The sequence below is a fragment of the Epinephelus moara genome, chromosome 19, assembly GCF_006386435.1.
Source record: "Epinephelus moara isolate mb chromosome 19, YSFRI_EMoa_1.0, whole genome shotgun sequence".
NCBI classification, from domain to species: domain Eukaryota; kingdom Metazoa; phylum Chordata; class Actinopteri; order Perciformes; family Serranidae; genus Epinephelus; species Epinephelus moara.
The window spans coordinates 33,112,066-33,138,170 of NC_065524.1; the positions used below are offsets into that span (position 1 = coordinate 33,112,066).

The 26,105-nt window shown below is 41.9% G+C and overlaps 1 long non-coding RNA gene across 3 annotated transcripts in view; it reads left to right on the top strand.

Annotated features, from left to right (window-relative positions):
- Window positions 1–1,331: 1,331 nt before the first annotated feature.
- The window catches only part of LOC126406561 (uncharacterized), a 62,812-nt gene continuing 38,038 nt past the window's right edge, over window positions 1,332–26,105 (top strand). For all 3 annotated transcript variants that reach the window (XR_007571719.1, XR_007571720.1, XR_007571721.1), the window contains exons 1-2: window positions 1,332–1,472; window positions 1,590–1,672. This is a non-coding gene — a long non-coding RNA (uncharacterized LOC126406561). The remainder of the gene's footprint in view (window positions 1,473–1,589; window positions 1,673–26,105) is intronic.

Below are 26,105 nucleotides of genomic sequence, written 5' to 3' on the forward strand. Positions count from 1 at the left end.
TGAATGGATGACACAATACATGGTAACTAGTTCAGATGCAAAATCTGGCGTTGGGGCCCCTCATAACTACCTTACACAATTGGCCTGTCGTCATTGTAGTTGGGAACAAAACGCAGCTCCCTAGTTGCTGAATTCATCCAGATTTCACCCATAATCCAAAAGGGAATTGATTTAGGTCCTGCACCATATTCTTTAGCTCCCACCTGCCATTAGAAGTGCAAAAAGACTGAATTTGAAGCTTGGTGACTGGATGTTTCTTTTCAAAATGCACCTTGGAAGTTGGAGTTAATTTACCCAACATTTTTTTAAGTGCACAATATTGGAATTTTTACATTTTGTTCAGTGAACCATTTATTTTGTCACACAGTTGTTAACCTTCAGCACTGGTGATTTAACCATGACAGTTTCATGCCGAACTGAGCTGCAGAGGTTCTCCACCTGTGACTCATGTATCATGGTCTATGGGAAAAATGAATGGGACTATTCACTCCTCCCACTTTACAACTCCATTGTTTTCTAATTCCCTCAAAGCCCAAAAACAATAATGAATTGATCCGTGAAGCATTGTACTGCATGTGTGTGTCCAAAACTATTAAAACACATCAATGAGCATCACTGTTGCACTGGCTAACATGTTCCTTCACTACAATGAACATGGCAGCTGTGGTTTATTTTTAGTCAGTCACACGTACACCATCCTGCTGCTGTTTACACTCGGTACTGCACCAAATGTGTATTAATCTGTGGCTGGAAATAGTCCGGAACAAATGCACTGTTTACTACTACAGCTAAACTACAGTGCTGAGACATTTTTTAAAGTATTTTGAAAATGAAATTAAAGATGTGTGACCGGTTTTTAAAGATTTATGTCCATGGATTCATCTGATATCTCTGTTGGAATAACAGTGAGAGGTATCACTATCAACACGAGACAAAATGCAAACAACAATTTGCATGGTGTCGTTAAAGTGGTGCCCATTGTCTCTGCATACCTGCAACTTACTGTAAAAGGCAACAAACTGAACTGGGTTATTGGAAATGATAAATTCTGTTTGACTGATTCACTTCCTGTACTGGCTCGCGTGCTCAACTTTACTTCCTGTTTACAGCTCCAACATCCCACAAAGCCCTGCTCCTCTAATAGGAAATGCTACACACAGGCCCAGAGCCTGCTGCCAGCTGAGTTTCAGTAAGTTGCCTAGAGATTACTGTCATGGCATTTCTGCTTTATTGTGAAACCGGTGAAGTGTGGATTTTTGCACAGCAGCTCACAAACCAACAATGAGTGGACTTCAAAGCAAATAGCAATGATTAGCAGGTGTGTTAGTTTGGGGGAAGTACTGTCAGGGGAGAAGCATGTCATGTAGCAGCCTTACAGTCTAATTTTGTTTCATTTTTACTGCTCTTTCATAGCTTGTATAATCCTCCAGACCATGAACTCATCTTAAGACCAAGTGGATAAAAGTGAACATGTATGTATGTTAAACATTTTTCTTTCTGTGTCCTATAAACTTGTTTAAGGCTCTGATGTGACTTTTTCACATATGTGTTAAAACTCTCCCTCTCATGTCTTTATGTCTTTATGACAGGAGGATGACCATGCATGAATGTTGGGACAGTTACACAGGACCCTTTGTCTGCAACAGAAAGCAGCACATGAGGAATTTGCACGGTAGGATTTCTTTGTAATGCATCAAAATCACAGACGGCCGCTGCAATAGTTTCAAATCACTTGATGTCTCTGGGTTATATTGTGCAAAAAGGGTTTTAGCTGAAGAAAGGCCCACATGCTTCAGTAACATGGATATTTGCTTGGTAACTGGAGGTTTTATCAGCTCTTTCATGCCCTGTGTTGGCTCACACAGTCACAAGTGCATCGCCTTATCTTCCCTTTCTTACTACATATCCTGTGCCTCTTTTTTTTTCTCACTAAATGTGACATGTAAGTGTGACAGATATCATGCAAGTCTGTGAGGGCAAAGGGGCAAAGTGCTCATACCTGTCAGCCACTTTTACCCCAGAAAAATACAGAACTGTTGCGTATGAACGCTTTGAGTCAGAATTCCGTCTTCTCGCCAAATCATTAAGAAACACTTGCTCTGAAATGGATTTATTTTTAGACTTTGAAGTCACTCAACCGTGTTGAATATTGGAGATCCCAAATTAACAGTTTTGACTTTGCTCTGGGAAGTTTGGTGCTCAGCCCGCGCTGCTGCTGCTGCCTCTGTGCCCTCTGGGTTAATGACAGGTTTGTCTCACACAACATATAATCGCTGGCAGTTAGCAGAGCACACACGTCATTCAGTGAGTCAGAGCGAGATTCAGTGTTATTCTGTCTCATGATATTCCCCCAGACAAAAGACGCTGTTGTTCTCCTTCGGTTTGAGAAAAGTTAAATGACTCTTATTAGACACTCTTCAGGGGTTTGTGTAGAGATGTTTTCTGGTTTAGGATGATTTGTGATTTTTATAGAGAAATTAAGTTTGCCAAGTTTAATTATGTGCGTGGAAAGAATGTCAAGAGTGAACAACATCAGATCTGATACTCTCTGACTGCAGCAGCTCTTCATATTCAAACAGGGCTCTGGATGCAGGCTGCACTTTGCCTCATGTGGTGACAACCTTTTAAAATCATAAAAAAGTAATCAGGGCTGTAGTTTGTGTATTTTGGTGGTTTTAGCAACCTCGGGGGCTTTCAGGGTTTACATTCTAAACTCAATTGGGTATATTAGGGGAAGATTTCAGTCTCAGTATTTTATTTTAAATTTACTTTTAGGCCAACATTATTATGATTATAATATTTGGCGGCAGTAGCTCAGTCCATAGGGACTTGGGTTGGGAACCGGAGGGTCGCCTGTTCAAGTCCCCGTCCGGACCAAAATATGGAGCGTGGACTGGTAGCTGGAGAGGTGCCAGTTCACCTCCTGGGCACTGCCGAGGTGCTCCTGAGCAAGGCACCGAACCCCCCAACCGCTCTGAGCGCCTGTCATGGGCAGCCCACTCTGACATCTCTCCACTTAGTGCATGTATAGGTCCTGTTTGTGCATGTGTGTGTTCGGACCTGTGTGTAATTGACAAAAAAACAGAGTGAAAAAATTGAATTTCCCCTCGGGGATTAATAAAGTACATAAAATTAAAATTAAATTAAATTTCCTTACCATAATAGTGTTCAGTGTGGAGACAGATTTGAAACAGCATTTATAATATCGCACTGTTAAATCAAATTTTGCAGAACATTTTTGTGAATTGACTTAAAAGCAAATTAAATATAAAAAGGTTGGATTGGGTTAACTTGGACTCATGACCTCAGTAACGTTCTGGCGGCGTCAGTGATAATAGTGCAACACAGTTTAGACCAGTGTTGTTGTTGCTTTTGTTGTTGTTGTTGTTGTTGTTCACACAGCATGAAATGAGACACCAATCTGTGGGAAAAAAAAAAATCACACTACTCTGCCTGTTTTATTGCCTTGTAGCGCTTTTATTGGCCTTACTGCATGACAGAAACAACCAATCAGAGCTGAGGAGTCTCTAGTGCAGCTATCAGTCATGTCAAACTGCGGTCAAACTGTCAATCTAGGCAGCGCTGATCAAATATGAATCCAGATTCTGTTGTTTTGCCTATTACTCACCTCAAATGTTGTCAGACGCATATTTTAGTGTACTGTTTAGCTGGAAGATGAGGAAGCTTGTGACCCGGTCAGTGGGCGGTGCTTTGCCGTGGCTCGACTGTTTTCAACATGGTGACCGGGTCACAAACTTTGTCATTTTACTGCTGCAGTTCACTGAAATAGGTTCCTAAGAACATTTGAGGTGAGAAACAGGCAATACACTAACAGAATCTCTATTTATATTTAAACAGCGCTGACTAGTTTGACAGTTTGACCTCACACAAGCAGTGACTGACTCCTTGGCTCTAAATGGTTGTTTTTGTTGCACGACAGTCTGATGCTAGCGAATGCTGTTTCTTTTTAGCATATTATCATTGTCATGTACATGTTTCAGAATACAGTGACAGTTTCAGACAGGGGTGTAGCACCAAATCCTGGGCCCTATGCATAAGCAGCCTCTGTGGGCCCCCTGCCCTTCCTTTGATCCCACATTCTCAGTCCGACCTTGTCACATATTACCGTTTGGTCATGTGCTTTCCACGTCCATATACGACGTGGAAGTTACCCTGGGTGCGTTGGTTGTTGACGTTCTGGGACACCGTGTCAACTTCTGCCTGTTACATGCATTGTCTTCTTTCAAAATACACTTCTGTTTTCACAGGAAATTTAACGTTTACATACAGTCTCTTTCAAAATAACGCACTACATTGGTACAACACTGCAATTTGACCTTTTTTTCCCCTTCAACAGCTAATGCACGTGGTTGGGTTTAGGAAAAAAGAACACGGTTAGGCTTTATTATCTGACAGGACTCGAACACTGCTCTCCCAGGTGAAAGTCTGTGTTTATTGGACCCACCCACCCTTTACTTTTGTTCTTGTCCTGCTGCATTTCCCACTGACTATGGCGGCCACATTTTAAGCTATAATGGCGACTGGCTGCATATTGTGCCGACGTTAAAGGACGGCTTTTTTCATCAGTGTCTGACGCAGGAAGTCACTGCCCAAGCGCTGGATTTTGACGACTTCTGAGTGAGACCGGGTTGTTGATCCATGTCTCCCTCTGCGCCTCTTAGGAAAGACATGACAGTGTACATCTGTGCTCCAGCAGCATAAGCAGTCAGATTCTCAGCTCTAGTTGCGTTTAGAGACAGTTGGCCCGCTGACCATTTTCTAATTCACGGACAAAATACTCTGGATGCAGTTAAGGTGCCAGAGTGCACAAAAAAGCATCAAAATAGAGCTTGTTTGTTAAAAAAAGCCCTAAATGTCCTCAAATCCTAGAAACACCCCTGTGTCGCCTGACCTACGTGCAGCTGCTGTGACTGTATTTGCCTGGTTTATTCATTTTATCTGATAAATATTATTAGTGTTTGTTTAACTGGCCCCTGGTCTCCTTCCACTTTGCAAAAGCAAGTTGAGTATCCCTGCTTTAAGGGCTGCGAGGGGCCTCAGAGTAGGAAGATCAACTGAATTTTTCAACCAAATTTAATTTAGTTATAGCACTAATTACTAAGAAATTAAAAAGTGCAGACAAAACCAAACTTTTCATTCCAGTCTTTTCGAGGCCCCCCTGCCAATTTGAGCCTTGGGTAATCAGTCCCACTTTTCTCCGCCCCTGGTTTATGTGGTGAATATGACACAAATTAATTTTAATGAAAGTTACCAAGTGTAGCTCTAAGTAATTTCCTTAAAAACAATTCTTTAAATGTGTTTAATGGGGAGAAATCCACCCCATGTTGTATTGATGGTTTTGGCAGCACAGTGTAATGGTTGCTGTTAATTTAACCTCCATTACAGAACGCTGTAAAACCCTGCTGTAAACATGGCACTCTGTAAGAAGGACACATGTTGTTTACCCAGAGAGACACTGCAAACTTGTACACATGCTGTACATTGAACGCACCCCTGCTGAATGGAGCTCTTCCAGTTGAAATGTTTCTCTGTTTGGACATAATTCAGTGATTCTCTCATGAAAGGGAGCCAAACAAGATCGAGACCAGCTGGGATGTGTTTACCAGTTTATCTGACACTGGTTTTAAAATGATAGAACTCTAATCTTACCATATAAAATAAAACCTTAACAATACTGTAATGTTAAAGCTCCTGTAACAAGACAGCCTTTAATGGATAAATAAGAAGTAAAAGCAGTGACAGCCTCACAATACACATGGAGCTGTGGTTTAGCTGTAACACAAGTTCAGGTCTCCCATCACAAGACTTCCTCCTCTCCTGCCATGTGCCCCATCACGCCACCCTGTAATATTTCATCAGCCGTTTGACTCACTGTAAAACTGTGAAGCAGGCACGCGCACAAACAGATCTAATCTCCGTGAAAGACCTTTTTAAACCCCACTTAAGTTAAAAATCAGGTGTTGTTGCAGAATCTACCGCAGGTTTCAGAATCAAAAGCTTTCACATCTTCAAAAACAAAGGTATCAAAGCCGCTGCGTCTCCTCGGGCTGCTAAACAGCCTCACGCTCCCCAAATGGATTTTTCTTGCTGAACTCCGGGGAAAATGATGTGAGACACACCTGACTAAAGTGAAAGGTTGAAAGGCTTGTGCAACATCCCTGATAAGACTTTTACTTACTTTATTTTAGGTATACAGTGTTGCTTTGAGGCTCTGTGTTGCATAGTGTTGCGTTTCATTGTGTCTGTTGTCTTGTTTTTGTGTTTTTTTGCATCTCAACCGGTGGCTTTTTGTTGCATTGTGTTGCGCTATATAGTGCTGCGATAAAAGTGCATAAACAGTAATTTAACTCAGGGAATAAAAATACAGGGAGGCTGATGATTACTGTGGAAAGATGCACTTAAATGGACACTCCTTAAGTTTGGTTTACTTGAAATTGTCTCTGCCTGGACTTAGAGACTACACATTTTTATCAGAGAGCCTGGCTCACATCTATGGGTGTGGACATATTTACCAAGGAGGGAGGCTCTGATGAAATCCCCTACTGTGCTGCATTATGGGAAATGTAGGATTCTGTGTTTTTCAAGGGCCTGACCCATACTGGCAACTACAAATAAGAATTCTTAGAATAGCTCTGCTGCTTTGAATCTTTTAAATCTGTCTCATCTCTGTGGAAGTGCAAAACTAAATCACTCTATCACCTCTTTTTTTTTTTTAAATCACGTTTTAATAAAAGCTTTGTAAGCATGGTGCACTCATCCAGACCAGTGAGTCATTCAGCGGAGGAATGACTTCACACGGATATGAAACAGGAAATACACTGACTCAGATCAAACTCGGCAATACTGTAAAACTATTAAAAGAATCAAGTCATGTATTTGTTACAAAAAAATAGATGCTTAAAGACGGTGAGAGTGTCTCCTCAGTGTGTCGCTATCAGCCTTTAGATTCAGTCAGAAATGAGTCACAAATGTTCCAGAAACATTAAGATATCCTCTTTTTTTGCTTTTAACTGTCATTTCAACCCAGTCGCCTGCAAAATGCTGGCGTAACCAAGGATATGTTACATTGCACGTTATTATATGGCACATTAGTTAACAAGTGACAAGTGGTGATCGAGCTTTTGCGGCCGTAGCACCTAAATTTTGGAATTCTCTGCCTGCTCTCCTATGGTCTGCTGACTCTATGGTTTCTTTTTAAAGCCAGCTAAAGATGCACCTGTTTAGACAGCTGTTTGGGTAACTTGTGTGCACCAGAGGTGTACTTTTCAAATTTTGTGTGTTGTTGTGTAGTGTTAATTCTTCTTTTTTCTGGTGTGTGTGCAAATCATTTTGGTAGTTGTGCACTTTTCACTACATGGCTCATGTAGTTACTCTTGTCTATGATTTCTTTCTTGTTGTATATCACCCTTTTACTTACTTACTTTGGTTACAAGTCTTGAGGTTTAGGCACAAAAAAACACTCGGTTATGGGTAGAAAAAGATCATGTTTTGGCTTTTAATACCCGGTTTGAGGGGGCACAATCCCGGCAGGAAAAGCAGCGATGTCTCACCTTTCAAGCCTGAAAGACGCTGGAAAAACAGCAGTGACTCGCTTAATCACAACCAGTTTTGCTGTCAGCTGCTCTCCAGCAGTGGCCTGTAGTATTCTGCAGCTTAGCAGGGGTCTTTCATGGGTGTCACGCCATCCACCACGTCCTCCACCCCCAGACAACAGAGTCAGCTCATGCATTACGTCACTTTAGAAACGTTGATTCATGCAAATGTAATGTATTTGTGGTTTGCAGACACGTACAGCATGTGACAGCATTTTCTTCTGGCGGCTGGGCTGGTGATTTTCAGCATGTTCCACCAGCTTATTAATGATGACTCTTATCTGTAGCGAGCAAAGGAGGAAGTAGTGTGATGTATAGAACCGCATGGTCCTCAGAGGCAGGAGGTCGTGGTTGGATTTGACACAGGAGACCACCGCTTGCTTCCTGTTTTTGTGCAGACGCTGCTGTCAGTGTTGGTTTCTTTCAACCATCCATTTACCATTGTTCTCCACCCTTAACCAAATGGTTATTATTGTGACCATGCGATGAAGATCCCCTGAACCAAGTCGTTTTTGTGCCTAAACTTAACTAAACTTTTAAACTTTGGACATGCGTAAGACATATTGAAATAGTAATAATTTGCTTCCAGTATGCTTTCATAATTCTTCTGCTCTCATTGGAAAAACAACAACCAAAAAAACAATCTGTTGACATGCAAAAGTTCAAAAGTTCAACCAGATGTTTCCTACTTAACTGGAAGAAGTATTTAGAGTGAAGCTCAAATATCGAAGTGACTTACAGTAACAACAAGCAAAACACATGTCTGAGCAGAAGGGACGGTAACCACAGTTGTGCAAGGTCAAAAAATGGTTTTATTCTTGCAACAGAGATTTGGAAAGGCACTGACAGTCAATGTCATCCTGCCGTTGGGGGCGACAGGTCAGAAAATGCCCCTGTGTCTCTCTGATAGGCAGTTAACAACAATGTATTTTGTAATTTAATTTGCAGGACTCGTTGGTTGCTCATGTCACACCTAATGGTTGCTAGACAAACTAGATTAGATGAAACTAGAAATTAGTCCTGCATTACTGGAACAAACGAGGAGCTGTTCAAGAGAAAAGGGAACTTAACAGGAAAAGTTCCACCACAATCAGAAAAAAAAAGCATGTTGCCGCTGCTCACCGTGCCCTCTGCAATACCTTGATTTCCCAGAAATGGAAACCAAGACAGTCCAAATGAGGAAGTGGTTGTCCATCACGTTGTAAATTGTTGTAAGTTCATACATCAGAATTCATCTGACATGCTCAACCACAAACTGAGGTAACCGGGCAACTCGTGTAAATGTGAGTAAAATTCTGAGAAATCGATGCCAAAACACATGGCAGGTTACTAATGGTGTCATGCATATATGGAAGATGACCCGCACATCCAGTCAACTCTTTGTGATCTACCGTGTAGTTCTAGTAATGCAGAAGTTCAGGGTGGCGTACCCTGCTACACACAGAGGACGACCTTTTGCACAATTTACCTGAATGTGAATGAGACGGTTTCTTTCAGTCATCATGATCACATGAGTCATGGACCGGCCACCTGTCCAGGCTGTACCTTAATGGAGACGCGCTCCAGCTGCACAGATGAGCAGATAATCATGTGTGTATCTGTTCATATTAACTCCCACTGCATGTTCCCCGTGTAGTAAGTGGGAAACAGCTGTGTTGGAAGGAGTGTGCAGCACTTCTTAAAGTTGAGTGAATTCAGAGATTGTGAGAGGGGGACTCCCTTTTTTTTGTGCACTGACTAATTAAGAAGAGGTCATGTTTGATGCTACAAAGGCAGATAAAAAGTTTGCAAGGTCATTAACAAGGATTACTGGAGGACAGCTTAAAGTTTTGGGGAGTTTCCACTATTTATGAGTCGGACACTGCTGATAGTAGCTGCTGCTGCAACTAGCAGTCATAAACCTGCACAGAATACAGCTGACACACACATACTCAGTTTCTGTACCCCTATGTTCACCTTTGCTGGGTACCCCACCTATAAAGGGGTGTCTCCTGCCTTACCTCTCCGCTTTTGCTGTTGTGCTCCGTGGGAGAGGTAAAGGCTAGTTCACATTACACGATGTTCACCCTGATTTTGCGTCGCAGAGACTATCGTAATCTTTTGAGTGTTCATACCTGGCGATGTGTGTTTCTGTCATTGGCAGTCTGGCCAACTGCGTTACGACCTGTGTGTGCACACCACAAGATTTCTCCACCGAGCCCTCGCTGACAGAGCCCCAGATAACTCGGTGACGTCACCAAACTTGGAGATGTTGAATCAGATCTGCCTCCAGGGCCTGGGTCCAAACACTATGCGCTCCCCGTGATCCTGTGTTGTTGTTGTTGCTTGCCGGCTTGTCAGCGTTGCCAGATCTTGGGAGAAAACAAGCAACCAGGGCTATGGAAACAAGCCCAAAAGAACTGACTATCATGCGTTTAAGTAACTTATTAGATGGGTATATATAGAGGAAGGTGACGTTTAGAGAGCAAGCCCAAATAAGCAACTCCACTTTAGAAACAAGCCCAAAGTCACAGCTAATAAGCAGACCTGGCAACCCTGTGGCTTGTCCTCCTCACATTTCTTCCATCCTCCTGCGTGCCGACGTGGGACGTATCCCGCCTCTCATTGGCTGATGCTCTTTGTCAGTCGTGTCAGACTTCTCCAGTTTTCTAGCATGCCAGATATCCAGTCCCAGTCTCAGACGAGGGGGCGACTTGCTTGTAGGCTTGTTCACACATGAGGACTCGTCGTGGCAGACTATCTGCCGACTCACCTCCGACCCAAGGTGGCTCTCAAGATCCTCTGCAACGTCAAAATCGCAGTGAAAATCATGTAATGTGAACTAGGCTTGAGCCACACTGTGGTATTTGTGGTAATTTCCATGTTTTAGCGCTGTTAAGCTATGTTTATGAGTTTATGCTAACATAATCTTGTGTCACTTAATTTGTGTAGGGGCTTGAGTTTGTGTGGTTGTATTTGATGGAGGATATTGTTCTCACCTCTTGTTGACAGGTATGTTTTCTGTGTTTTATTATACTTAATTGAATGTAAAATAGCCGCCCCTTTTGCTGTTGTGCTCCGTGGCAGAGGGGCTTGAGTTTATATAGTTGTATTTGATGGAGGATTTTGTTTTCACCTCCTCAAAGATCTCACTGATATAAAGAGGCCCAGCCTGCAAATATATCTGCAGTCTGGGCCTCTTTATATCAACACAACACAGACAACACTAGAGTCCACTGGTTACAGTTAGTATGGACTGCAGAATCAAAGAAATCAAAGAAAATACGAGGGAAAACTGTGTTTAAATTGTGCCATTTTCCTAATTTCTATCTTTTCTATTTTAATTTGCATAAGCTAAAAGAACAATATGACAGTCGCAGCTTTAATTTCCTGCCGTTTGCAGCCAAATTAGGCAAAAAAACACCTTCAAAACAATCAAAAGATGCGACTTTGCTCATGTTTGCTTTTACAGGAGACATGATTGTGTCATGTGTTGTTTTAGTGTGGACACAGTTGTCTTACAGTCAGGTCAACCACATCTAAGGCCCCCTGGAGGGTCATGGAAAATATGCGTCACTGAGCCAAACAACGTATGGTTGGGCTCTTTGTTTGTGTCTGTCTCTGTAAGTCTGTCTCTGTCTCTCCATCTTCTCACTTCTTATTCTCTATAATTTTCAACAAATCCGTTCATTTGATATCGCATGACGACAAAACCAATCTGTCTTTCAGGTTTTTGTCTCTCCAGCTTCCTTGAATGAGCTTGTGCAAGTATGTGTGACCAAGTGTGAGTGCTTCTCTGATTCATTAAACACATGGGTCATACCATATGTCATGCACCAAGCTCCAATAGCAGTAAATCAGGTGATTTTTCTTAATAGATGAGGAAGCCTCAGACACACCTCTTCTCTGAATATAGAGCAAACAACAGAGAGAAATATACCAGATGGCTTTCTCATGTTAACTTTAATATGTGTCGAAAAAAGTAACTGAATTTGGTTTCCTTTGTTAAAAAACAATCTTTACTCTTGGGTTTATTCAAATCACTGCAGGGCAAAGCTGCAGGCAGTCACACACACACGCACACACAAACACAAATAGAGTTAAACACACCCGACCCCGTCTTGACTCTTGGTCTGAAATCTTCAGGTACTTTCCTTATGGATCTTTCCCCAATTACTGGTAGTCACACCATACTGTAAGCCACGCCTTTCTTTTCTCTCTCCACCAGTCAGAGAGGTCCTTGTCTCTGAGGCTGAAGTTAATCTCTCATCTCTTCTGGGAGCGGAAGGTGGCCTGTTTGATTCCTGACGATGTTCCTCCTCTTGAGTTTCAGAAGTCCATGAGGTAGACCTGACTCAGAGCACTGGGCCAAACAGTACGTGACAAATAAAATGCAACCAGGCAAACTTGGAAAGCAAAACTGAAATTTAATTCTCAACCAGCAGCTGCGATAGATAAGTAGCAGGTTGTTGTAGATCGGCACTCTGTCTGCTCTCTTCCCCTTATATCTCACTCCTTTCCTGTGCTGTTCTTCTATGCAGTATCTGCACTTTGATATTTTTTAACCTATGCACATATTGCTAATGCAATTTGTACTGACTGTTAAAGACGGTTTCTTTTGATTTGCACATTGCGTAAGCCCATATCATGGGTATAACTTCTGCTGCGCATTGTGCAACTATACTACAGTTTTGGCTTTCTGCCTTGCGTGAGGTTATTTGGCTCAAAAATCATTAGATATAAATTATCGTGTCTGTGTAGTTCAACGGTGGAAGCAACAAGTAGATCATATAGCCTTGCTGTAACTCTGTATCATTCTCAGTTTAATAGTGTCGTGTATAAACTGCACAGCAGACACAGTGACCGCTGTGTCACATGAACTTCTGCAGGATGAGTGTGCATTGGTAGATCCATGCTTGTCTCCTCCGTTTCCTCACTGTCCTGCTTTATTATAAACTATAATAACCTGGTTATGAGTCACATCTCTCACCCTCTTCCACAGACTGCCTCACTCCCTCTTCCTCTACTTGCAGTTTTCATGCATTAGTTTCATGTTGTTGGCTGTGTTGTATGTCCTCATTATATAGGCTGACTCTCTCTCAGCATCCCTGGCACCTAAACCCAAACTGGGACTGGGGAAAGTGAGAAACGTGTGGGATTGGTTAAAGATGTGTGTTTGCATGCCCTCAGAGACAAAATGGGCAAAAGGCAACAACCACACAGACAACTATCTGCACTGCGTCTTGTTGGTGATGTCTCATACTCACAGTGTGTGTGTGTGGTCCTGTGACACGTTCTTCCTCAGAATTGACGCTCCCTTTGAGGAAATGTTTTGTTTCACTTTCTAAAGGCAGTGAACGTCACTTTCTGTGTATCTGAGCAGTTTTGACACACTGTTTGCTTGTTTTGTTTTTTTTTTATATATAGTAAATGTCGTATATAAATAATAGTCATCAATGTCCAGTGTAAAATACCACTGAACTGACAGCAGCATGAATCAGCTCTGAGTCAGAAAGCAGAAATACGAGCATGGGGAATCAAAGCACTCTGCATGTTAGCCATTCAAACTGGTGATCTGATGACAATTATCAGGTCTTTGATTCTTTATATCAAAGACCAGTCAGAGTCCAGTTTTCTCTAGATGTGGTGCTTACTTTAGTAGGTGTAGAGACCATGTGCTCGACCCCAGCATTTGGCAGACAGTGAAAGTACACTCACCAGGGATGGGCCACATGTTTCAGATTAAACTACACAACTGATAAGACTGCATCTGTCTTTGCACAAGCACATCAAAGTTTTATCTTAACATCTAATAAATGTCAGTGTAGATTCTCTGTGGATAACTGAGGAGATCAAACTATTAAAAGTTACCAACATAAACACCTGAAGTTTTACCTGGCAGTTAGTCAGTATTAATCTGTGGACGTCATCAGCAGCTTTTACAGAAAATACATGATGTATTTGGTACCACTTTCTGATGAGGAACCCTTCAAGTTGGGAAGTCAGATAATGTTAGTTCATTGTGTTCTGTTTTGTGCACCCAGGTAAATTCCTGTCCCATCTGAAAGTACCTGGCAGCTATAAGCTACTTCTGATTCTCTTTCAAATAACAGGAATAAACTGCCTGCTCTGAAACATGCATAAACACGCTTGTACTGTGTGCACCCTAAGTTTAAGCGTCATTCTGTGGGATTCTTCCTCCTTTACCTCCTGTCTCTATCTGCACTGCACAGAACTGTCCTCTCATGCTCCTCATGTTGCAGTGAGTGTGTGTGTGTGTGTGTGTGGTATTGTCTGTAACCCTCTTGGAATTTCTCAGTGCAGTTTCATATTCTGTAGGTGATTTCTCTCCGGTTCAGCTGTAGTGAATAATGCAAATGCTGCTGTAATTACCATTTCTTCTTCTCTTCACTCCAACAGATGCTTAAACAGATAAACAAATGGAGGAAATTGGAAAACTTTTTAATTCTCAAAGCAAAGATCTGAGGTTTTAGTAATTACAGTTATTTGTTTTCTGGCACAGATTTAGATGAGAAGGATCTATGAAGTAAATATGAGGCTACAGCCAGCAGCCTGTTAGCTTAGCTTAGCCCAAAGACTGGATACAGACGGAAACTGCTAGCCTGGTTCTGTTCAAAGCAGTGAAATCCATGTACCAACTCAGCTTGAGCTCCCTGTTAACACGTTATTCTCATTTGTTTAATCTTTACAAAAACAAAGTGTTATTTGCCAAACTATTTTTCGGCTTTGAGCAGTCTCCAGGCCAAGAAATAGTCGAGCCCATAACCATCTAGGTCATAAAGTGAAAAGGCATATTTCCAAAAATGTTCAACTGTTATTTTAGATTTGATAGAAATAACACTGTGACATCATCCGCTGGTTTGTGGACCATTCAAAAGGCTTGAGTTTGGCATTTTGGCCGTCACCATCTTGGTGACGGCCTCCAAAAATCTGACTACCAAGCTGCAGACCACTGGTTGAGATCAACAAATGTCAGCAAGTCATTTTTTAGTGTTTTTAGCGAGTTGTTGCTTCATTTCTAACGGTGTTTGTGCCACTGAACAATGGTAGTTTTTTAGCGATTGTGCCCAAAAATGTGTGTTCACTGCCTTTTTAGCAGCGTTTGTGCCTCCAAATGAGTGTATTTTTTTTTTTTTTTTTAAAGATATTTTTTGGGGGCATTTTCAGCCTTTAATGGATAGGGCAGACAAGTGTGAAGGGGGGAGAGAGAGGGGGAATGACATGCAGCAAAGAGCCACAGGCTGGAGTCGAACCCGGGCCACTGCGGCAACAGCCTTGTACATGGGGCGCCTGCTCTACCACTAAGCCACCGACGCCCCATGAGTGTATTTTTTAGCGAGTCATCACTGCATCTCAGTGGTGATTGTGTTGCTGAATGTTTGTATATTGTAGGTAATTGTGTCTGCATTTCCAGCAGCATTTATGCCTCTAAACATGGGTGTGTTTTAGTGAGTCGTCACAGCATTTCCAGCAGCATTTGTGCCACCAAACGTGGGTGTTTTTTAAGAAGTCGTCACAGCATTTATAGTGGCATTTGTGCCACCAAACATGGGTGTTTTTAAGTGAGTCGCCCCCGAGTTTCCAGTGGCGTTTGTGCCATCAAAGATGGGTGATTCTTCTAGCAAATTGTCCCTGCATTTCCAGCAGCATTTGTGCCCCCAAATGTGGGTGTTTCTTGGTGTTTCATCACTGTGTTTCAGGTGGCATTTGTGCCTCCAAACATGGGTGTTTTTTAGTGTTTGTGCCACCAGAGGTTGCCACTTGGTCTTTTGCTTCAGAGAATTTGGCAGGGTAGGTTAGTGAATCTAAACTGGACTTTTTATACTTAAAAACTCCTAATCTCCACAGTTTAAATCTTCATACATTTGCCAACAGTTTTGAAAAAGCACTCTTTATGTTGCATTATACAGCTGGATACTGGTTTGAAATTTTAGTTTTGATTTATGTCTTGGAAAGCAGCAAGCCTTAGAAGAAAGCACACGTGAGAAGCAAAGTGGGAGTCAACCTTTTTTTTCCTACAATTTGCCAGATATGTTTATTAAATCATCTCATTATTAGGTGGATAAAACATGTGTCATGCACAGTTACATTTCTCTCAAACCTTATTTGCTGTTGCAAATTAGTATCCAAATGTATTGTCAAGGAGACAGGTTTGCAGAGCAATAATGTCTTTTTCCAGAGTCACTCTACCTTTGCTACAGGACACACCAAAAGCAATTTTATTTGTGTGGATACTGAGGTGAGGTAGTGTGTGAGTAGAAGGATGTCTAGCAGGAGTTAAAATGCTCAATTTATGTGCTGCCCCAGTGCTGACAGTATCGGCCTGTGGGAATTTCCACTGAAACTGGAGCGAGTTCATTGATGCTATCACTTCTATGCTGTATTGGGCAAAGACCACAGACACAGAAAAAATACACTAGAGACTTATTGTGCTGCCACAACACAGATGACTTTTTCTGCCAATAAAAAGTTCATTAACATATCATACAGGCTGAGGTCAAACAAGCATGCCCTGAAGATTTTCCATGGTTTCTTTTTTCTTCTCTCTTTGGCAGCAGACAAAAGTTTGGTCGAAGTGTCTTTTAGGGTGCATTGGAAACGAAACAAAAATCAGTTTTACCACTTTGAATTTGCAGGGCAGCAGAAAATTTACACTAAGTGACCTGAAAAACAACATCCACCTGGTTGTTCGACTAGTTTAAAACAAATCCAGAGGTCAATTCCCAAACTGACTCCTGCTCACTAGCACTTCATTTCAGAAGTCACACTCTGCAGAGCTCAAGTAAAGTCTTATTTTATCATAGGATGAGGGTGTAGGATGAGATTGAGAATATTTTCACTAACCATAAAGAGGAAAAAAAACACTGCAAATCTTAAATACGTATTATGCTAAATGATCTGTACTTGTGTAGCGCTTTTGTAGTTGTCAGACCACTCAAAGTGCTTTTACACTGCATGTAATAGTCACACATTCAGACACACATTCATACACTGGTGGCTGAGGCTACTATACATGGTGCCACCTGCTACTCAGTAACCATTCTCACACACCGATGGAACGGCCATCAGGAGCAATGTGGCGTTCAACATCTTGCCCAAGGTTACTAGGACGTGCAGACCATTACCAAGTTTTGTTGCTCAGGCACTTGTTGTTATAGTTCCATTGTCACGGGCTTGTAAGTGTCTGCTTCTTGCTACAAAGCACCTCAGCTGAACATCATCTAAAGTTTGCATTTGGTCGAAGAAATATCTGTACTTTTGATCTATGTGTGAGCCCAACTGAGACATCACAATTTGCTGCTCCACTGCATCCCTGTGTGCACTGCAAGACATATAAAGCTAGCACAACTAAGCTAGTACCACACTTGGAAAAAATATTATATAATTGGCTGATGCTTTACTGCATCATTGGAGTGTTGTAAAAAATGTAGGCCAGCTCAACTTTGATCTGTAGTGCATCACGTCCGTCGTAGCAACAAGTTTTGGGCGTTATGTCACCAGCCTCCACTGAAAATGACTTGTGGCCTGTTGCTGTGTGGCTTATAGTGTGAACACAGCATTAGAGCTTTGTTGTTAAAGACAAAAGATGACCCAAAATACTCCTTTAGTCACTTGAGTTTGTGGTGTGTTTGTGGAGTTCAGTACACTTTCTTTAATTTGACTGGTTTTTAATTTGTAATGCATTAAGGAAACCTTTTGTTTCTGTCCACTTAACATTTTTACACTCTGCATGAAACTCTAAGTTATTACACTGGCTTAATATCATATATTTGTATTTTATTTACCCAGTATTTTAAATAATTGCTGTCTCTCCATGTTGCTATTTTATTGCTGTCCTTTATACCCTACCACATCTATAGCATCCCTTTTAGTTTTCCCCTACCCAAATCAAGGGTCTAAGAATAGATGGCTTTGTATGTTGTATAGATCATCAATATCTTGATGGTATTTTATTTTATTATTTATTGAGTTGATATTACATTGTGTAGCTTGGGCAGAGAAAGAGACGATAGAAATATGTTTTCTCATGAAGTCCTGTCAACCAGATGTTTTAAAGTACGATTGCTTGTTTTCAGGACTAACAAAAGTCTAATTTACTGTATAAATCCAAAATGTTATTCTTCCTTTTCTTAGATTTATTGAGATCCCCACCGTACTTTCATTTTTACCACCAAAACCGAAATCAAACAGGGGGGGGAGAAACCCTGGATATGGCTCTGATTAGCTGCTTCTTTGGACGAGGGCTTAGTGTTTATTCAAAACCACAAATTGTTTAATGGAAACTTTAGCAACTGAAAACGTCTGCTGAAACAAAGACGTTAAAATAATCCCATCTGGTGTTGGGGGGGAAAGTGGGCGGCTTGAAGAACCAGTTAGCTTTTGTTCACCAGGTGCCTGTAGTGTTAGAGGGAGTCTGAAAGTTGAAAGTCAACACTCGGGCCCTCTCCAAATGTATGTTTCTGGGACAGTGGTAGCCTGGAGGTTTCAGAGGTGGGGTTGTGATTGGCAGGTCGTGAGCTTAATGTAAATTCTGGTCTGAATGGGTAAAATCTGGTCAAGGAACGTGGAAAACTGAGGTGAAGTTGAGAGCCGTTAAGGGCTGAGGTTAGGCAGGACATTTCTGGGTTGTAAATGTTGTTTTACTGGATGAATGTGAAGCTCTGTGGTGATGTGGACAGTCATCTTCTGTTACCCAACTCTCAAGATACAGAAGTTTAAAAATTGGCATGAATACTGGTTTGTGGGAGTGGGAGAGCTGCTCGGCTGTTTCCTCTGTAAAACATACTTTGTTGAGGATTCATACTTTGTTACTTGTGAGTATGAAACTTTTTTGACCATGGGGTCTGTACATGTGATAAAATAATCTCATCTCAAGGTCTGGTGACTGTCTTTTTAGCTGCATCTCATGGTCCTCACTCACTCATGAATAAATGACTCCATTTGCTGTCAAAGGTCGTGCATCAAGTCCTCTGAATACGACCCACAAGAGCATTTCCTGAAAGAGCTTCCCTACCGCTGGACAAAAGCATAGCTCAAATATGACTGTCAGTGTTCGCAGTTTTAAACACGTGGTTAATGGTATGAAACTGTCCCAGTCACACCAGAACCATGTGATGAGGTTTAGGCAACAAAACTCCTTGGTTAGGTTGAGAAAAACAATCATGGTCTGGCTTTAAATGAGTATGTTTGTTACTAAGGGAATGTAATGTGACGCATCTCATGTTCAGTGTTACATAAGGCATTAGACACATGTCGACATACCACCTGACGTTGTTGAAATAACTCAACCTTGACTTTTGGTTTCACACAGGACATAAACTCAGGCTAGGACATAAATGAAAGTCCTGTGTTTGTTTGACCCATCCACCTCCCACCCTAGATGGGCTTTGTCACTGTCACCAGATGTCTTCATTTGCTCACATCATAATAATGCAGCCTCTATAGCCCACCATCTCACAAAAAACTGTAAATATGGGTGGTAATTTCTGCTCGTAAAAATGACCTGTGGTCGTATGATGGAGGAGGACAGTCTCATGCTGTGAGATGTGGTTGAAATCTTAAAGACAATGCCGTCATAAATGGTTGAATAATGATTTGTCACAGCTTCAGAGATCAGCAAGGGGGGGAACTTGGGCTACAGAGTTACTGAACTGCAGTCCAAGTCATCTGTATGAAAGAAAGTGTATGTTTTATCTATCTGTATCTTTTTTCTTTATACATCCATGGTCTGTCTCCATGACATATTCTCACTCCCAACTTGTGACAGCTATGACACTGTATGTACACTTCAAGGGTCAGTTTTGGATACTTTCTCACGCACTGTTGTGTCTTTTCAAAATAAACTTAGAATGTAGATTTCAGGTTTACTTTCTTGAGTTTAGGCAACAAACAAACATCCAAATAAATATAAACTTATTCAAAAGCAGATGCTTAAGCCCTTTTTAGATAGGAATTGTGCAAATTTGCAGGAAAGCCCAATCAGTCTTTTTCAGCATTGGCAGTATAAAAACAAAATCGGGGAGTGCAGCTAAATGCCTCCTACCTACTTTTGTTCATCCCGAATGTGCCTTTTTTGGGGCAATGGGGGGCCCGTCCTTCACCGTCCCCGTCATCTGACGGTTAATGGCCTCTTCTCCGAGGACAAAGAGGGCGTGCAATTCTTTGTCTCCCCAGTTGCTCATCTATACAGTGTCTGTCAGGTTTGCGTTTCCCTCTTGCTTCTAGCTGCTTGCTAATTCCTGCTATCAGCTGTTTCCTGTTTATCCACCGCCAGTGGCTCGCACGTGCGGCGTCATCAACAGCTCCTCCCACAAGTCTTCAACAGCCCCTCCCATGGCAGAAGGGTGCCTCGTTCTTTTTAAACCAAAAAGGTTCCGCCAATATGACTATCCTACGAGGTGGAAAATTGGGCACCTCGGATCAACTCGTCAATCTGGCTCTGTGTGTCTAAACGCTCGCAGCTTGCCGGCAAAACTGCCCAACATTTGAGGAAAATCTGGCAATGTAAAAGGAGCTTCAGATATTATTTGGTGCAGGTAATAGCAGGAAGCATCAGATTGTGATTATATAAGTAGATGCACCGCACACGAGTGCTGCATTCAGAGGGCAATTCAGCACTCTTGTGTGCAGTGCATGTACTTAAATAATCACAATCAAAATAAATGTTTGTTATTAATGTAATGTAACATCACATACATCCCTAGCATAGTATGCTACACACACCGGCACACTTTGCTGTTATTAAAATAACTCGATTGACTTTTGTTTTCACACAGGACATGAACAGCAGTCTCCTGGGTGAAAGTCCAGAGGTTTTTTTGTTGACCCATACACCTCTGGTCCCGCAAGCGTTGCCACCTTCAATGTGTAAAAACAAGGGACATCTTTGTAGTGGCCCTGAGTCCAGGGGAAAGAAGTCAAGAAAGGAGTCTTGGGGGTCCTTCCCCCTGTTCTGCACCAATTTGTGTTTTTTTATGTATCAAGTTCAAAGTCAGACTCTCAACATGAATCTGAAGGTCATCAGTTATACTAAGGATGAAAACATCAGAGCAAAGACATGGGTAAAATGTCTGTCAAAATAAACTATGATAAATTTGGAAGACGCTGGACAGGGGAAGCTCTATGCAGGAATCCTGAAGTTAAATCTTTTAAGAACTTTTTTTAAGAAGCTTTTCAGCCTAAACACTAAACAGTCTAAGCAGTAGTAATGTAATGTAAGCAATGTAATTCATTCTTTCCCTCTGCCGTATTTTTGATTGACAGGTCTAATGAGTGGTGGAGCGGGCGCAAATATTGATATACAAACCGACTGAAGGGTGTTTCTGCATCAATTTATGTCTCACCGTGGGAGTGTAAACAAGGCTCGTGCATGTGCGCCGTGCTCCACAATGACTGAGATATGTAAAACAGAATCAAGCAAAGGTGGGGCTGTATACATCCATGAGCTCAGTAGTTTAACACCCGGGCATAAAGGGACCTTTACATGACTTGTTTAAGCAGTCAGTCAGTCAGTGGGTCAGTGAGCACGCTTATGGTGGTCGTGAGCGTTGGAGTCTCTGTAACCATGGCAACAATGACGCTGAGTGACAGACTTGTGACACTCTCCTCCGCAAATTCTGTTTTAATATTTCTCTGCTATGTCTCGTGAAACTCTTTTGGTTTAATATTCCTCATGTCATTACAAGCATGTGCACAGAAATACGGGACATTTTATTTTTCAATACCCCTGTTACATGGGACGAGTGGCAACCCTAGCTCCCGCCCGTCCTGTGTTAACTGTCTTGCTTCTTACGGCACTTGCTTTGTGAGGCCAAAAACCTCTGCTGTAGGGTGCCTTGGTGTGTCAGTGTCTGACACTGAGGGCCACTGACCAAGCATTGACAAGTTGCGAGTGAGACTGGGGTAGTCCCCTCTGCCCTAAAGTTATAAAATTACACAGAAATAAGCCATTGTTCTCTATCGTTGATGCAAAAAAGGAAATACTGCCTCTGCCATTTCCATATATACGATCATTTACAACACATCTGATCCCTGATCTGTTTAAGCAGTGAATGATCTATGTGGGTGAGGGAGCCGTGTTTGAGCCTGTGAAGACAATAACACCTTGTCTCATTCACACTTCATAAAAAAGATTCATAGATGTGTTTGTGCCAGGTTATGAATAGTTGTCAGCAAGCTGGCTAAATGTTAGTGTTGTAACTAAACTGCTTAAGTGCAGAAGTTATTCTTCGTCTGGCAGCTGCCAAACAGCTTCAGGTGCATTAACACCTTCTGGACTGACCCTGGTTTGCATTTAGCCCGAGAAAACCAAGACAGAGTGCAATCAGATGTGCGATTTGGCCAACAGAGGCTCGTACACGTGACTAAGGGTAAATTTAAAAGTGTTGAATCTCATCTGGATTTAAGAAACTTAAATAAGAAGTGGAAGTCAGGCCAAAAAGCTTGACAAGGACTCTTCTACATGGATGAACAGAAATGTTTATTTCCCAAAATGTCAGTTGAAATAAATATATTCTTATACCTGTAGTTTATCAGCAACTCTAAACTTAATTTGTTTGGAATATTTGTGACTCTGTGAAAACTCTTTTTCATGACTGTTTATGCAGGAACCTGCTTTACAAACTGTCAGTCCACTGCTGAATATGAGCTAATATTAGCCAAAGTCAAAAACGTCTTTCAGTTGTGTTTTAAAGTAGAAGTCAATCATTCATTTTCCCCCCTTCTGAACTTGTTCTCACTTGTCATTGGTCAGCGTTTCCACCAATGAGGAACTGTTGCCTGGTGACTCACCACTCTTCCCACCAATCATATTCCCGCCTCTATTTAGTCCCGGTGACTCATGTGATTGGGCGATGATTCAGTGTACCTGTAAGTGTCGTCTCATGCGATTGGCTGGGCTATTCTTGTACAGATATATAAACACAGCAGAGATTCAGAGGATGTGTTTAGATGGAGGGAGTGAGGGAGGCTGGTGTCTGTGCAGTATACACAAGTTGGAGATGGGGAAAAAAGATGATAAACACATTTTGAAGTTATTATTTGGCACATCTGGTGTTGTGTTTAGAGGTCAATCAGATCATTTGCTGTGTAAAAATCATGTTTAAACATCCAGATAAGAACACAAGATGTGGAAGATTGTGGCCACAAGGGTACATTATGTTTTGTTATTTTTTAAGGTGGTGAGTGACACTTTAAATTTAAGTTTATGTATTCTGTTGTTCATGGCTTTAAATTCTTTCTAAAGATCAGATTTGTCTTAAATCCAAGCTTTTGTGAATGTCACAAGCTTTCCAATGATAAAATCCTTAAATACACATTCACACATTTTGTCTATAAACTAATCCATGTTACGGGTGGAAGTAGAGAAGCCACCATTAATCAAGTACAGTTCAAGCTCAGCTCACATCCCGGCTACATCCACTGAGCACAAGCAGCCCAATCAGCTGATGGATCACCTGATTCCCTTATATGCATCCAATTGATAAACCTCATACAGGGCGCCCTATATAAGCTGCTCCAAACTGCCTACCCTTGCTACTTCCTCTGTGAGCCGTTTTGTAATCTGCTTCCAGCTCTTTCTTCTCATTCTTTGTCTGACTCATCAATGTCATTTTGGTTGTCATTGATGCTGCTCAGTTCTGCGCCCTACGGGGTCTTTGTTGCTGTTCGCTCTGCCTCAGGTTTCCCACGTATGCACATGGAGGAGCAGAGGGGTCCTGGAACTCAGCCGTACCGCTAAAAAACATACCGCAAATAGACATAACGTTTTCTCAGACTAAAGTGGTCCTGACTGAACTGCAGCGGCTGCCACAACGGAAAAAGAAAAATGGATCTCTGTAACTCACTCTGTGGGTCAGTCGGTCAGTTGGTCCACAAAAATGTCTTCATTCCTTGGCTGCCACAGTTGGCACGAGATTCCGCATGGTAGTCTGTCTGTGTGGGAGTGGTCTGTTGCCAAACCTGTTGTCAAACTTAAATGGACGAACAGATGGATAGAAAACATTGTATATATTCAAACCTTATAACCACTGACAGGTTAAGTGAATAACATTGATCATTTCAGTGCAATGCCTACTTGGAAACTTTTGTCCTGGCATTCATGTGGTTGCCCCTTGACATGCACCACCCACCCAAACACCGTTACAGACCAAGTACACTCCCTCTTGTCTGCAAAAACTTCTCAAGAACCTCTGTGGGACATGTAGGTACCCCAGAGGTACAGGCCTCCTCAGATTGGACTCTGACTTGAAAGGGTGTCCTGTGGTGTCTGGCACCAGAGTGTTGGTGGCATATCCTCTCAGTCCTGTGGGTTTTGAGATGCGGTACCAGTGCGCCCAACAGATTCTCGATCAGACTGTGATCTGGCTAATTTGGTCACCAGTTCAATGCCTTGAGCTCTTTGTCACGCTCCTCAGCAGGAACTCATTCCTGAGCAGGTTTTGTGGCGTGGCACATTGTCTTGCACTCTCTGCTGCCATCAGAGAGTGCTGTTGCCATGAGGGCTGGTGCTTGGTAGCTTTCCCAGTAGAACATTACATTGTCATGAGATGATCCAAGTTATTCACTTCACCTGTCAGTGGTTTTCATGTCTTGGTCAAGTGGTGTATGTACATACCGCTACATAACTAGTAAAAGTTTATATTTAACTAATAAAATACCACAGTAAATCCATGCACAGTAGTGAATAACTCTTCTCCCGCCTCCAATATAATGGAAGTTTACTTGAAATTGTCCACAGCATCTGTTTTCAAACCACTCATGTCTCTGTCCCTTGTTACTGCTTCCACTGCTTTAATGTTTCTGCCGTTTTATAGCTCATTCTTGTATTGTTCTGTAGTCGTCTGCTCATATTTCCATTTTAATTTCCCCGCAGGGATCCTAAATGTTTTTCTAGTATGAGCAGAATTCAAGATCAAACTTTTCTAAGTCCTAAATAATGAGGGCACACCAGCTCTCAGTGTTAATGCCCCTGGACCAGAGCTGACTGTATGTTCACACAGAGCCACAAGTCCCTATTTTCATACATTTTCACACAATCTTGTAACATATAAGCGCACATTGTTTTTGTGTAGGTGTGTGCTGATTTCACAAAACATCAGGACGTGACTTTAAACTTGATTTCAAGTATTGAGTAAAGGAATAAAATGCAGAGAGCAGAATCAGGGATACAAGACAAGAATTGCAACACTTCCTGATGATATCATCCACGACGACGTCAGTGAGAGTATGACTGTGCAGCTTCAAATTTCAACATGTCCGCCCAATGTCCGGTTTGTCTGAACAAGAAAAACAGCGTGTTCCTGAGACTCGACCAGTGAGAGTGTGTGTGTGTGTGTGAGCTTCTCCATTTTAACCAAAGCTCATTGTTACCCGTGTAGCCTGACATCAGTTTTCTCAAGCCTCAGTTACAATCCTTTTTGCAACTAGGGGTTTTATTGACTTCTATATTGTATTACTGCAAGAAAAAAACACCTCCTTGTTATATTTTTTAGAGGATAAAACCGTGTATTTCTAACATTTGCACTGATTTGTATTGTAACTGTCAGACACATTGGAACTCTAAATCGAAGAGGTAATTTTGAGGTGGACAATAATCAAGGAAATTGAAATCTTTTTTTCCAGTTTAAAGGTGAACTGTGTAATAATTAGTGGGATTTGGTGGCGTATTGCGATGAATTGCAGATTTCAACGCGCCAAACCTTCACCCGGCTAGAATTCCTTCAGTATTCATTGTTCAGGAGGTGTTTTCGGGAGCCAAATTATCCACAGAGGTCTCGTCGTCTCCAAACCAAACAGACCAGGTGATTAAAACCAGTAAAAACACTGAATGAAGCAGTTTCACGTTACAAATCAGTGTTTCTCTGACACTTTTTGGCTTCTTAGAGACAGGCAGCTCGCCCACAGCATGCTATTGTGTGCTCACCTCTTTTCTCTCATAAGGTAATGTGTGCTCAACTTTTTTTGATCCAGATGTTCAGGAGGTCTCTTCCTCTCCAAAACAAACAGACCCAGTGATTTAACTGGTAAAAAACACTGAATAATGCTGAATGTGGCCTGTCCAACACATGCCACCTTTTTTCTCTGATAGCATCGAGGCTTTCCAGACGTCACTGGAGGCTGAATTATCCACAGAGGTCTCTTCCTCTCCAAAACAAACTGACCAGGTGATTTAAACCGCTAGAAACACTGAAAAAAGCAGTTTCACATAACAAATTAGTGCAACTTTGGCGCTACTAATTGCAGCTGAGCTTCCTAATACAGTGGCTGATGTGAAAAAGCAAAAATACAAATGGCCCTGTGTGGAGTCAGTAGCCCTTTTTAGATAGGAATTGTGTATATTTGCAGGAAAGCCCAGTGGGTCCACGTCATTGGTCCGACTTCCCGTTGTTCCGATATGTGATTATACTAGGCTATACTGTATTTGTGTACCATAGAGGATCAGCAAACGCAACAAAAGTAGGCTACTGGTCGAGATACAAGTGCCATAGAGAG